This window comes from Erinaceus europaeus, chromosome 2, assembly GCF_950295315.1.
Source record: "Erinaceus europaeus chromosome 2, mEriEur2.1, whole genome shotgun sequence".
NCBI classification, from domain to species: domain Eukaryota; kingdom Metazoa; phylum Chordata; class Mammalia; order Eulipotyphla; family Erinaceidae; genus Erinaceus; species Erinaceus europaeus.
Window position 1 is genome coordinate 111,242,232 of NC_080163.1, and position 12,937 is coordinate 111,255,168.

The window sequence follows — 12,937 nt, forward strand, 5'->3', positions numbered from 1 at the left end:
AAATAAATAAATAGTCGCTGAATGGTAGAGACGGCCCTACTCTCTGAAGGGAGGCTGGGCCATCCTACTCTGCCACATGAGAAACACTGATCTTAAAATAAGTGCAGCCTAGAAGCTTCCTGACTGTGAACTCAGGCTGATAGGGACTTGGAAGTTTTACAGGCTCCTACGCTAAGTATGAATATACATGCGTCCCAGGTCAGATCAACACAGTTAATAGTTAATTGTAGCTACATATATTTTTCAAGTTTGGGAGATACTCTCTGTCCTAATCTGGCTTTCAAGTTCTATTCTCAACGTTGACACCATAATCTCAGACAATATCTCTAGTCCACCTTCATGTTAGCTATCAAGCTTAAGGAAAGTCATGGGCCCCTAGGAACACACCTAAAGTAGACTTCCTAGCTTTTTTATAACTTTGGGTCTCTATTCTCATTTGCTCTATTCCTACTCTTTGGTTTCTGTTTATTAAACACTTTATCCTGCTTAATATCTCACTGCCTTTTAGCCATCAAGTTCCAGATGCTACTATGATTCCATCCTGACCTCCCTTAGCCAGATGACTGAGCCAACATGTCCCGGAACCTCACCTCTCCAGAGCCCTAGGAAAAATATAGAAATAGGCTGGGGGTATGGATTGAGCTGTCAACATCCATGTCCTGCAGAGAAGCCAGACCTTCCACCTCCTGCATCCACCTTATGCACCCCAGACCTTCCACCTTCTGCACCCCAGACCTTCCACCTTCTGCACCATTGGTTCATACTCCCAGAGGGGTAACTGTTAAGGGAATATGACCAGAGGACTCTGAACTCCAGTTCCATCAAGACTCAGAGAGAGAAGGGAAAAAAAAAAGGGAAGGACACTCAGAAGTAGTAGCTATGACTTAGAAAGGAAGAGAAGTCAGGGCCACAGAAAAATTAGGCAAACATACATAAATATATATATATATATATATATATATATATAGCTATAGAAATAATAGTCAACTCATATCTTTGATCTTGTGAGAACTATTGCAGTTTTCTATGGAGGGAATGGGGACACAGAACTCTGGTGGTGGGAAAGGTTTGGAAACGTACCCCTGTTATCTTGTAGTTTTGTAAATCACTAATAAAAAAATAAAAGAAGTGAAGCCAGGACCATAGAAAAATGGGAGGGGCCAGATGGTGGCACACCTCGTTACAAACACACATCACAGAGCACAAGGATACAGGTTCAAGTCCCTGGTCCCCATATGCAGGGGGAAAGCTTCATGAGTGGTGAAGCAGGCCTGCAGATGTCTCTCTGTCTCTTTCCCTCTTTATCTCCCCCTCCCTTTCAATTTCTCTATCTATACTCAATAATAAATAAAAAAATATTTAAATTTAAAGAAGAAAATGGCATACATACACACCATATATATATGTGTGTAAATATGGAGCCAACCCATATCTGTGACCTTGGGAGAGCTATTGCAGTTTCCACTGAAGGGGGATAGGGATACAGAACTCTGGTGGTGGAAATGGCATAGAATTGTACCCCTATTATCTTATAATTTTTGTAAATTACTAATATAATACATAAACAGTAGCTGGGAGGTTTGCAGTAGCAGAACACAGGGCTTGTAAGTATGAGGTCCTGAGTTTGATCCCCAGGACTGCATATGCCATAGTGATGTTGTGGTTCTAGTTCTCTCTCTTGTTAATAAATAACAAATGAACAGATAAAATAAAATGGGAGAGTGGAACCAGATGCACTCCTTGGCTCACCAGGAAGTATCCTAGGTGAGCTCAGAGGTGAGTGGTATTTGTCAGCTTCAAGATCCCCAGAGGAACACACTGGGGTGGGGGTGGGGGTGGAGGTGGGGGTGGGGTGTTTTTGTCCCTTTTCTGGAGGAGGAAGGGAAGGACACTTGAATTTGTAAGATTTGTGTTGATCACCAAGGCTGCCTGCCCAGGATCCTAGCCCTAGGTAGGTGTGGGTCTTAGGGGAGAATGGGAATAGGACAGTGGGGAGCCAAGAAGACCACCTCACTGACACTGGCATCGTGGCTAGTTAAGAGACAATAAGCTGTGGACTCCCAGAAGCTGGACCTTAGAGACCAGGTGTCCCTTTGTGGTTGCAAAGGAGCCTCCATACACAGTGGATGAAGTTACACAAAGGTACCCACATTGTTCCACAGGAGAGAAACAGAGGCAAAGGAAGGGAATACAGTTCAAGGTGATGGGTCTGGGTTAAAAGCCAACTCTTTCATTTATAACTGCAGGACCTGGGACTAAAGACAGCCACTCTGTTTCTGCTACTCTTCTTTCACACAGGTAAAGAACTCACCTCACAGGGAAGATGGGGAAACTGGGGAGAGACACTGGGTACTGGGGGCTCATGCCTAAAAGCTCCAAGCCCTGCTTTGACCTACATTTCCAGAAGCTCTAACATCCAGCCCTGATCAAAGGGAGAATGGACTCTGAGTCAGTTTGTTTTGTGAAGCAGGGTCAGGTCCAGGCTCAAAGAGAAGTCTGAAAACACAACTTTGGAGGTGCAGTTAGAATCCATCAGAATACGTGTCCCTACCCACCTCTGGAAATGGATATTATCTGCTTTACAAAATGTAGACCCTAAACTAGAACAGGGAGAACACACTGTCTCCTGGGCAGACCCCATGATCTTCAAGCATTTTCTGGGGCCCCTGGTGAACTGTGGAGGTAGTGGGGGGTGTCTATATCTCTGTCTCTGTCACCACCTCCAGTCAATTCCCTACCACACGCCTTTTTGGTGGATGACAACCAAAGTCTCCTAGCTAGTTACACAAACAGTATTCCCAGCAGCCCAGGTGCATACTGAAAATGAATGCTATCACACCACCCCCCCTAGCTTCCCAGATGTCTCAGAGGAAATTCTGGGCCTATCCCCTGGCTCAAGGAGCACTGTCAGTCCTGTTTTTCCATCCCCTCTCCTATTGTCTCTAGTCTTATCTGTCTGTCCTGGAGCTTGTCTGTTGTACTGGCTGTCTCTTGTACCTTCAGAGGTGACGGGAAGAGTTCCTTCTCTGAGAATACCTCAGAGTATGGGAAGAAAACAGGGTGGAGAAGGGGTGTTAGAGGCAAAATGAGGGTCTCACAGCCCTGTGCTAGTGGCTAAACAAGCCTGGAGTGCACAAGTCACATCCAATCGCCCATCTCACAATTCCCACTCTGAAGCAGAAGCAGAAGCTGAAGCAAGATTGAAATGCAATATTTCCCATCCAGTGCTTTTCTTCTCTCCCATGCCAACTGGCTCCTATCCCCTCCTCTTCCCTGAGGTCCTTGGGGATTCAGGGAACAGGAAAGGCTGTATTGGGTCTAAGTGACCTCCAGTCTCTGTCCTGAGACAGCCTTAGCTGTGACCACCAGGTGGCGCCAGAGTTCAAGCTACACAGGAGGCTACTCCGCGGTGATCTCATCCTCGCCGCCTGCTGGCTTCACCAGGCCCGCACTCCCCTATGCCGCAGCGCGGGGTGCCAGGGGCTGCAGGCGGCTGCAGAGTCCCCTCGAGAGGCCCTAGCATCAGCAGGAGACAGAAGGGGGGTGGGGGCTCCTGCTCCCCTAAACCCTTCCCTACTGCCCCTCCCGGCAGGCTCCAGAAAGGTAGTTTAGGAGAGAAGACACCCATTTCCTCTCCGCCTGGATTTTGCTTCTCCTTCTGTCACATGTATCCTCTTTCCTAGGAACACAAAATGCACTCCAGGAACCTCCGACTTAGAAGTGTATGGGTCTAAAAGTGAGGGTGAGGTGGAGGGGGGGTTGGGGGTGGAGGTCACTTCCTGGATACCACCTGGCTACTTTCCGCAAGGTAGCTCATTCTTGGCCCTGGGCAGTCACCACCCCAAGCTGGGGCTGTACTTATTGGGGTGGTGGTGGGGGGGGTGCCTCATCATTTGATCAACTGCACAGAGCCCAAAAGCCAGCCTATGCTCTAAAAAAGAATCATCTCTGATGTTTGTGTGATGGTCCTAGCTAGCAACAAGCATAGTCATCTTATGAACTCATTTAATGCTCAACACCATCTTATGAAGACCCCACCACAGCATCACTCAGTTATCGATGGCAACTGAGGCTGTGCAGTTTAGTTGTGCCTTGGTACCTAGAAAGAGTTCCTCTGGAACAGTATGTGTCTTGCCATACTTGAGACCCCAGGTTCAAGCTCTGATACCACAAGGGAACACATGGATGGTGACACAGTGCCGTGGTGTCTCTTCTCTCGCAGTGTCTGTCTGCCTCTCTCTCTCTCTCTCTCTCTCTTTCTCTCACCTATTTCTCTCTGAAATTAAAAAATAATAATAATGATAAAGAAAAAATGGGCTAAGATGCCACTCACAGCATTGAGCACGTACAGGGTTCTTGAGTAGTTTTCCAGTGCTGAGATAGATAGATAGCTAGACAGACTTGGTTTACCTATAGTTCCATGATTGGTTGGGCTGGGCTTCAAACTCTCAGATTAGGCCTTGTAACTCCTCCCCATACCCCCTCAGTGGCAGGTCAATTAACCCTGTCCTCTGAATTTACTCCAAGCTGTTCCCCTAAAACTTAAAGCTCTCTTCCTATTCTGCCAAGGGCTGTGCTACCTGGAGAAAACTTTCCTAACTTTTCTGTGCCTCTCTATATTCAGCTATAAAGTTTTGGATCCAAAATCAGGCCCCCAGGACCTGTTGCATGAATGAATGTATGAAATCTAATTATGCCTGTGAGAACAGTTTGGAGCCAAGAAGCCATAGCTGACACTCCATTCCCAGCTGCTCTCTTTCTGCTTATCTCTCTCCCAGTTCTCCCTCCCATACACATCTCTTTGGGCACCCGGAGCAGAACTCTCTAGTTCCTTGAGCACTCTGAGGGAAACTCAGCTATCATTCTCTTTTTCCTATTGGCTAACTAGAGGCTCAGAGAAGATGAGTGATTTCTCCAAAATCACACAGCCAGTTATGGGTCAGGTGATTCAGAGATCTTTCCCAAGTCATGTCACACCTTTACAGTGGGGATATTATCTCAGGCTTTTCCTAAGACTGGCTGGTGTGGCAAATCAAGGATTTCTGTGTAGGGCAGGAGGCTGAACAGGGTCACCTGACTGGTTTTCTTGTTATAACACTCTCAGAAATAACACTCTGAGTCCTCTGATTATAAAGAACAACCTACCTTCAAAGACCCAATAGGGTTGAATTCAGCTTTGGGGGAGTTTAAAACTTAGAAAATCCTCCTTAAGAAAAGTAGTAAAGTCTATTGAATTGTAAAGTAGAAACAGAACTCACATTACATTTTCCTAGAAAATGTAAAAGGAAGGAATACTTGCCCATTTGTTTTATGAGGTCAGCATAAATTTAATACCAAAGTTAGAAAATAATGTGCAAGGTAGTAAAAACTACAGAAAATGTTCCTCATAAACACTGATGCCAAAATCCTCAACAAAATATTAGCACATCACATCTAGTTATATAGAAAGAATGATACAAATAGCCAGTAGGGGGTGATCTTAGGAATATAAATCTAGTTTGATATTCAAAACACCGTCAGAAGCCCAAGAGGTAGCTTAGTGGTAAAATGCTTGCCTCCCAGGTGTGAGTCCCTGGGTTCAATGCCTGGCACCACTGGATAGTACTAGTGGAGTTCCATGGATGGTGAAGTGCTCTGGTAACTCTCATCCTCTTTTCTTCTCACTCTAAATATATGGAATAAAAATCAGGCCAGGAAGGCAGCTCAGAAGTATTGCACATACATGAGCCCCTGGGTTTGTTCCCTGGCAAAACATCAAATAATAAAAACAAAAATCAAGCTATACAGTCATCATATTGGTTGATCCTGTTAATGATATTAACAGGATCAACCAATTGATCACATCAATTGATTCAGAAAAAGTACTTGACAGAATTCAACATCCATTCATAACAAAACAACAACTCTCAGCAAACCAGAAACAGAAGATAACCTCCTTATCCTGACACCGATGAAGGACATTTACAAAAACTTGCAGTTAGTGTTATATTTACAGATAAAATCTGAATATTTTCCTCTTAAGGTAAGACTGAGGCAATAATGTCTATAGCCCTATCTCTCCTATGTAGTGTCATAACATAAGCCTTAGCCAATGCAATAAGTCGGGAAAAAGTGTGAAGCATACACTGATCACAAATGGGAATGCAAAGCCTACCCTATTGGTGAGTAATATGATGAGCCAGATAGAAAACTCCAGGGATGGGGGTTGAATTGTTATGTGGAAAACTGGGAAATATTATGCATGTACAAATTATTATATTTTCCTGTTGACTATAAACCATTAATACCCCAATAAAAAACTTTCAAAAAAGAAAGAAAATTCCAGGGAATATACAAAAACTCCTACAGAGCCCATTAGAAGTTTATCAGTCTCACGATACGAGCTCAGTATATGAAAATCAATATATATATATATATATATATATATTTCTAGAATATTAATGGACAATAGGAAATTGAAATGTTACCAACACATACCATTTCAATTAGCCCCTCCCACAATGAGCTGCTTAGAAACAAACCTAATAAAATGTTAAGAGTCTGTATGTCAAGGTTGCCAGATTCTAGTGAAAGAAATCAAAGAAAACTTAAATGTGTATATTCCATGATCATGAGGTGAAAGACTCAATATAGTGATAAAAGAATAACAATTTTTCCCCAAATTCATCTGCACATTTAACACAAATTCAATGGGATGCTTTTTTAAAGCATAGCTGAACCAGTCCTAATATTTATGTGGAAAGAAACTAAAACAGTAAAAACCCTAAAAAGAAGAACACATTGAAAGAATTCTCCCTACCTGACTTTAAGGCTACGGCACCCCTCAAAAGGTTCGGTACCGACAAACAGAGAGAAACACAGAGAGTGGAAAGACAAGTCCAGAGATAGGCCCATCTAAATCAGTAAAGGCACAGAGCCTATAGAGGGAAAAAAACACAACACAACACAACACAACAAAACAAAACAAAAAAACAGTCATTTCAACAAGTAATATGTCAGATGTCAGACGCCTGAGACACAGCTCACAGAGGGAAGACAGGGACCAAGCTGTCCATTGATTCTTCCACCCCAGTTTACTGGACACAACATGGGTGTACTCATACTTACACATTGGCTACATGGGTGACTCCATGCACACATCTCACCTTCAAATTCCTTCCAAGCCACCTAAAGTGCAAGGTCTGGGGCTTGAGGATCTCCCCCCACCCCAGCCTGGTCCAGTGGGAAGAGTGCTCTGAGGGCAGAGGGTTCCAGTGCTGAGTGTGAATATAGCAGCAGACCTCCCACTGCCAAACTGCCCCCTCATGTCCCTCTACCACCCTCCTTCACCTCCTCCCTTTCATCCCTCTCTTTCTCCTCTCTCCTCTCCTCCTTCTATTCCTCCTTCTTTTCTCCCTCCAGCTTGGAGGAAGGGAGCTGGCAGCTTGGCCCCAGAGAGCTGCACATCAAATAGGAGCTATTTTTAGCCCTTCTCTCCCATGTCCCTGACATCAGCTGAACATGGTGGCTCAGGGCACACTTCTGAGATAGCAGGCATGAAATGGCATTTCTTTGCAGGAGCCCAGGGGACACAGCAGAAGGAAAGCACCTGAAAGCTTCAGGGCTGAGATGCAGTTGCTGTGGGTATCAAGTGATGTCAGGTCTTGTGGATGGGTGGCTCAGGAGGGTGTCCCATGAGTGGTGATAGCCCCACCAACCAGTCTCTCACCACCAGTGCAGCAGGGCCCAGTGAGTGCCCTTTCTCTGAGGCTGCAAGAAACATGATTTAAAAGATCAAAATGGGGCTGGAGATGGCTCACCTGGCAGAGCACAAATCTTATCAGATAGCACTAGTGGGGCTCTATGGATGCTATAGCAGTGCTGTGTTTTCTCCCTCTGTCTGTCTCTCCCTCCCTCTTCTCTCTTAGTCTCAGAAAGTTCATAAATAAAAGACTGGCCTGGAGAAGACACTTAGCAGCCATATTTCATGCACATGAGGCCCTGGGTTCATTCCCCAGTGCTACATTTAAAAAAATGATAATAATAACAGAAACACCTGGACAGACTTACATCCCCTAGAAAAGCTTTTCATTCCCCAGGAATGAGGGGGGAGTGCAGAGTACTTGGGAAACAAACAAGCAGCCCCCTCAGACACTGAGCCCACAGTCACAGACAGGAAGAAAGAATACAAGCACTGGGGACAGATGGAGAAGCTACCAGCCAAGAGTCATAAACTCCTGTTCTGAGGATCCTCCATGGGAGGATGGAACTGCAAACGTGGGACTTCACCTCATCCAGGCAGGTTTCTCTCCTCCCCCCCCTCAGAACTATAGAAATCTCTATAGAAGGAGTCAGGCGGGGGGGGGGGGGGGGGGGAGTCGGGCTATAGCGCAGCGGGTTAAGCGCAGGTGGCGCAAAGCACAAGGACCGGCATAAAGATCCCAGTTCGAACCCCGGCTCCCCACCTGCAGGGGAGTCGCTTCACAGGTGGTGAAGCAGGTCTGCAGGTGTCTATCTTTCTCTCCTCCTCTCTGTCTTCCCCTCCTCTCTCCATTTCTCTCTGTCCTATCCAACAATGACAACAACAATAATAACTACAACAATAGAACAACAAGGGCAACAAAAGGGAATAAATAAATAAAATAAATATTAAAAAAAAGAAGTAAAAAAAGAAGGAGTCAGGCGGAAGTGCAGCGGGTTAAGCACACGTGGCGAAAGGACTGGCATAAGGATCCCGGTTCGAGCCCCTGGCTCCCCACCTGTGTGTGTGTGTGGGGGGTCGCTACACAAGCGGTGAAGCAGGTCTACAGGTGTCTGTCTTTCCTTCCCCCCTCTGTCTTCCTCTCCTCTCTCCATTTCTCTTTCCTATCTAACAACATCTAACGACGACGACATCAACAACAATAATAACTACAACAACAATGAGAAACAACAAGGGCAACAAAAGGGAAAATAAAATAAATAAATAAATAAATAAATAAATATCAAAAAAAATAAATCTCTATAGAAACATATCAGTGGATTTTGGGTCCAGGAACTTGAGCTGCACCCATCTGGGGTGGGGGTGGGGGTGGGATGGGGAACTAAACTGAACCAGCAAAAGAGTTCACTTGGATATTGTGCTGCTTTGCCATATTCGAGACCCAGATTTGAGCTCAGCTCCCACTGCATTGAAGGAAGCTTTGACGCTGTGGTTTCTTTCTATGTATCTCTCTATCTTCAAAAAACATAATAAATAAAAAAATTAATGGAGGTCAAGAGGAAGTACACATAGTATAAAGCACAAGTACCCAGGCTGGTACCCACTCCCTACCTGCAGGGGGGTCGCTTCATAAGCGGTGAAGCAGGTCTGCAGGTGTCTATCTTTGCTGTCCCTTCTCTATCTCCCCCTCTTCTCTCATTTTCTCTCTGTACTATCCAATAAAAAAGTGGGAAAAGATTTCATCCAGGAGCAGTGGATTCGTAGTGCCGACACTGAGCCCCAGTGATAACCCTGGAGGCAAAAAAAACCAAAAAAAAAACACCAAAAATAAATTTAAAAAAAATAACCAAATTGAGTCAACAAGCGTACTCAATCTCAGACTAGTCCCCAAGATTATCCTTTTTTTAACTGTTAAAATTTTTTTTTAAAAAAAGTGAATTCATTACATTTTTAATTAAGCCTTAATGCTTTCTAAATCTATTACACCAGAAAGAAGGAACTCACCATGGTTTTGGCAGTTGTACTAGTCTAACTGTGTGGTGTGTGACCTTAAGCAAGTCACTTGCTGTCTTTTGGCCTCAGTTTCCCTCATTTACTTCAGGCTGGAAGATCTAAATGGCTCTTGCTGTGGTTTCACTAATCCCTGAATCTCAAACAGACTCTGCACAATCCTTCTGTGAAGCTCCATCTGGACAGTCACCAAGGCAAGTCATCTGGAAAAGGAATGTTCTATCTGGGCCATCTGTGAAACCTCGGGAAACAGAGGCCTGAACACGAGGACGCAGGCAGCCTGCTGACTCTCTGGAGTCGGCACTAATGTAATTATGTGATTAGGACACTCATTCTGGTGTTCCCTGAGCTTCATATGGTTAAATCAAAAGTGACAATGAGTTCCTGCTAGGGGACACTGTTCTTCAGAAGGACCCAACCAGATTTACTGCAGGTTGAGGTTCTCTTGAGACCCCAATATCCATCAGCAAGGTAAGCAGTGTGGGAGGGCTGGGTGCCCTGGGAAGCAGTGCACTTGCTTCTGTCAGGACATGGGGTCAGAGAGGCTTGGCAGAGGGACAGGGACCATGACAAAAACCAGCACTATCCCTTCCAGCTGGAGAAGCAGGCCATCTCATATGCACCACATTTTCCCATCTTTGCTTGTGAAAACTGGATTTATTCAATAAGAGAGAGGGAGAGAAGATCAGGACATCACCTGGCACAGAGACTGAACTCAAGGCCTCATGCTTTCAAGTCTTGCTGTGCCACCTCTTCTTTGACTATAGTGACTCATTCTCCCCCCCCCCACCCCTCCACCCCCACCCCTGCTTTCTCTCCTACCTAGAAATGGCAGATTCTGCAACTAATGTCATGCCAGTTCTGGGGTTTCTGAAGCAAGACCCAGGAGCATCACTGTGTTTGGGAGGAACTGGTCTTTTTCTGTGTAAAAGTGATGTCTAGCCTTTAACAGGGAATAGGAAACCTGAGAAAAGAATGAACCCTTTGGCACAGAAGGATGGGCTCTCCGGGACTCCTACAAACCCCAGAGTCTGGGCCACATTTTGTGGGGCTACCCTGGGCACCTGCCTGCTTCGTGGCTCCCAGGTCTGGGTTGATGCAAACATGAAGATACTTCATATGGTACTCCAGGACTCTCCAGGAAGTCCAACAGTTTGTTGTTAAGATTAATGTATTCATTAACATGAAAGAGAAAGGAGAGAGAGAGAGAGAGAGAGAGAGAAGAGGAGAGGAGAGGAGAGGAGAGGAGAGGAGAGGAGAGGAGAGCAGAGGAGAGCAGAGGAGAGCAGAGGAGAGCAGAGGAGAGCAGAGGAGAGCAGAGGAGAGCAGAGGAGAGCAGAGGAGAGCAGAGGAGAGCAGAGGAGAGCAGAGGAGAGACAGCAAGAGCCAACTCTGGTTCATGCAAGTCTAATGCTTTAGTTACTACATCACCTCCTGTGTTGCCCAGAGGGCTTTTTTCAGTGTCTTTGTACAACGAGTGTGGTATGGACAGGCCACAAGAATGAGGAAAGCGGGTCCCTTCTGCTTATCCTCTGGGCCTCAGTGGGAGACAGAGAAGACAGGGAAGACTGGATGTGCCAAATCTGACTCTACTACAGCCAGATACCAAGGACTGTGAGCTCCCACATGAAACAAAATCTACTTCTCTCTAGTGTGGAGGCTGAAAGTCTATTTTTTTTTAGATAAATAATTAATTTTATCCATAGGATTTTTTTTTAAGAATGGGAAATACTCTCTGCCCTAATCCAACTTTCTAGCCCTTTTCTGTACTCTGACATCTTTTTTCTCAGACAATTTTTATCCAACTTCATGCTACTTATCAAACTCAAGCAAAAACTGCCATAGTTGTGGGCCCTTGGAAAAATGCCTAAAATGGACTTCCTAGCTTTCTTCCATACTAAGATCCTTAATCTCATCTGTTCTGTTCCTACTATTTGGTTCCTGTTCATTAACCATTTTATCTAACTTTTATGTCCAGACACCAAGCTGCAGATGCTTCCATTCAGATTTTTCTGGGCAGACAACCTCACCAATGTGTCCTGGAACCTCACCTTTCCTGAGCTCTACCCCAGTAGGGAAATCTAGAAACAGGTTGGGGGGTATGGATCAACCTGCCAATGCCCATATCCAGTGGAGAAACAATTACAGAAGCCAGAACTCCTACCTTCTGCACCCCAAAATAATTTTGATTCATACTCCCAGTGTTTGAGAAGTGGTAGGAGGAAGAGGATAAGAGGGCTCTGAATTCTGGCTCCATCAAGACCCAGAGAGAGAGGAGGAAAAAGAAAGGACATTTGGATGGAGTAATAGTGTCATGAGTGGCTTGGAGGGGAAGAGAGGATTAGACCTGAAAGGAAAAGGGGGAAATTATGTTCACCATTCTGAGGAATGAATGAAAAAATCCAAAGAGAATTTCAGGATTGTCCCTAGGGTCAGAACATTGCTCAGATAGATCAGCACAACCCATAAGGTATGACAGAAAACTCTAACTGTGGACTTTTCAGGAAGAAGGGAGGCCATGGATCATGTCTGAGGTCTTTCATTTTTTAATTTCTTTATTGGGGAATTTATGACTTACAGTCCACAGTAAAATAATCTGAGACCTTTTTGCCCAATACGTCTCAAGAATTTTTCTCATTGCCTTGACAATGAGATGGGGGGTACTGGATATTCATCAAACACAAATGCACATCTAACTACACATTATGCTTTTAAAGTAAAAGCTGTACATTTCACTGGGTTGGGGGAGCAGCAGGCAGCTTCTCCCTTAAAATTCCAAAGTCTAGCTGAGTACTATTCTTTGCAGTACAATCAGAGAAGTCTTGGCCTAGTCAAGACTTCCTGCGGGGTGCAGGCAATGGAGGAACACTTGGCCCCCGCAGCACTAAGGAGACTTATTTTCCATCTTTTTTAAGAGGTAAGAAAATGTAAACCCTAAGGAGGTTTAAAGGCTTTTTCCCCCAGGCATAATATTATCACACAATGAAGGGGTTATTAAATTGCAAAATGCCATTCAGTTCCACCACCAGCATGGGGTGTTAGAATCAAATTGCATTTCTGGACCTTCCCGCACCAAAACTGTCACCTTAGTCTGCCACTGTAGGACTTGGAGCTGGCCCTGGTGAATGAACCCCAATATGCACATGCCCTATGCTTTCAGATTTAAGAGGATCTGACTGTACCCTCCCAGAGCTGTGACCCCTGCAGGATTTCCTCCAGAAGGTGCAAGTGTATTCTTGTTTATAT

General features: G+C 44.9%; 1 protein-coding gene across 1 annotated transcript in view; it reads right to left on the reverse strand.

Moving 5' to 3' along the window:
* XKR6 (XK related 6) overlaps window positions 1-12,937 on the reverse strand; it is a 218,376-nt gene that overhangs the window by 20,332 nt on the left and 185,107 nt on the right. The window lies entirely within an intron of this gene.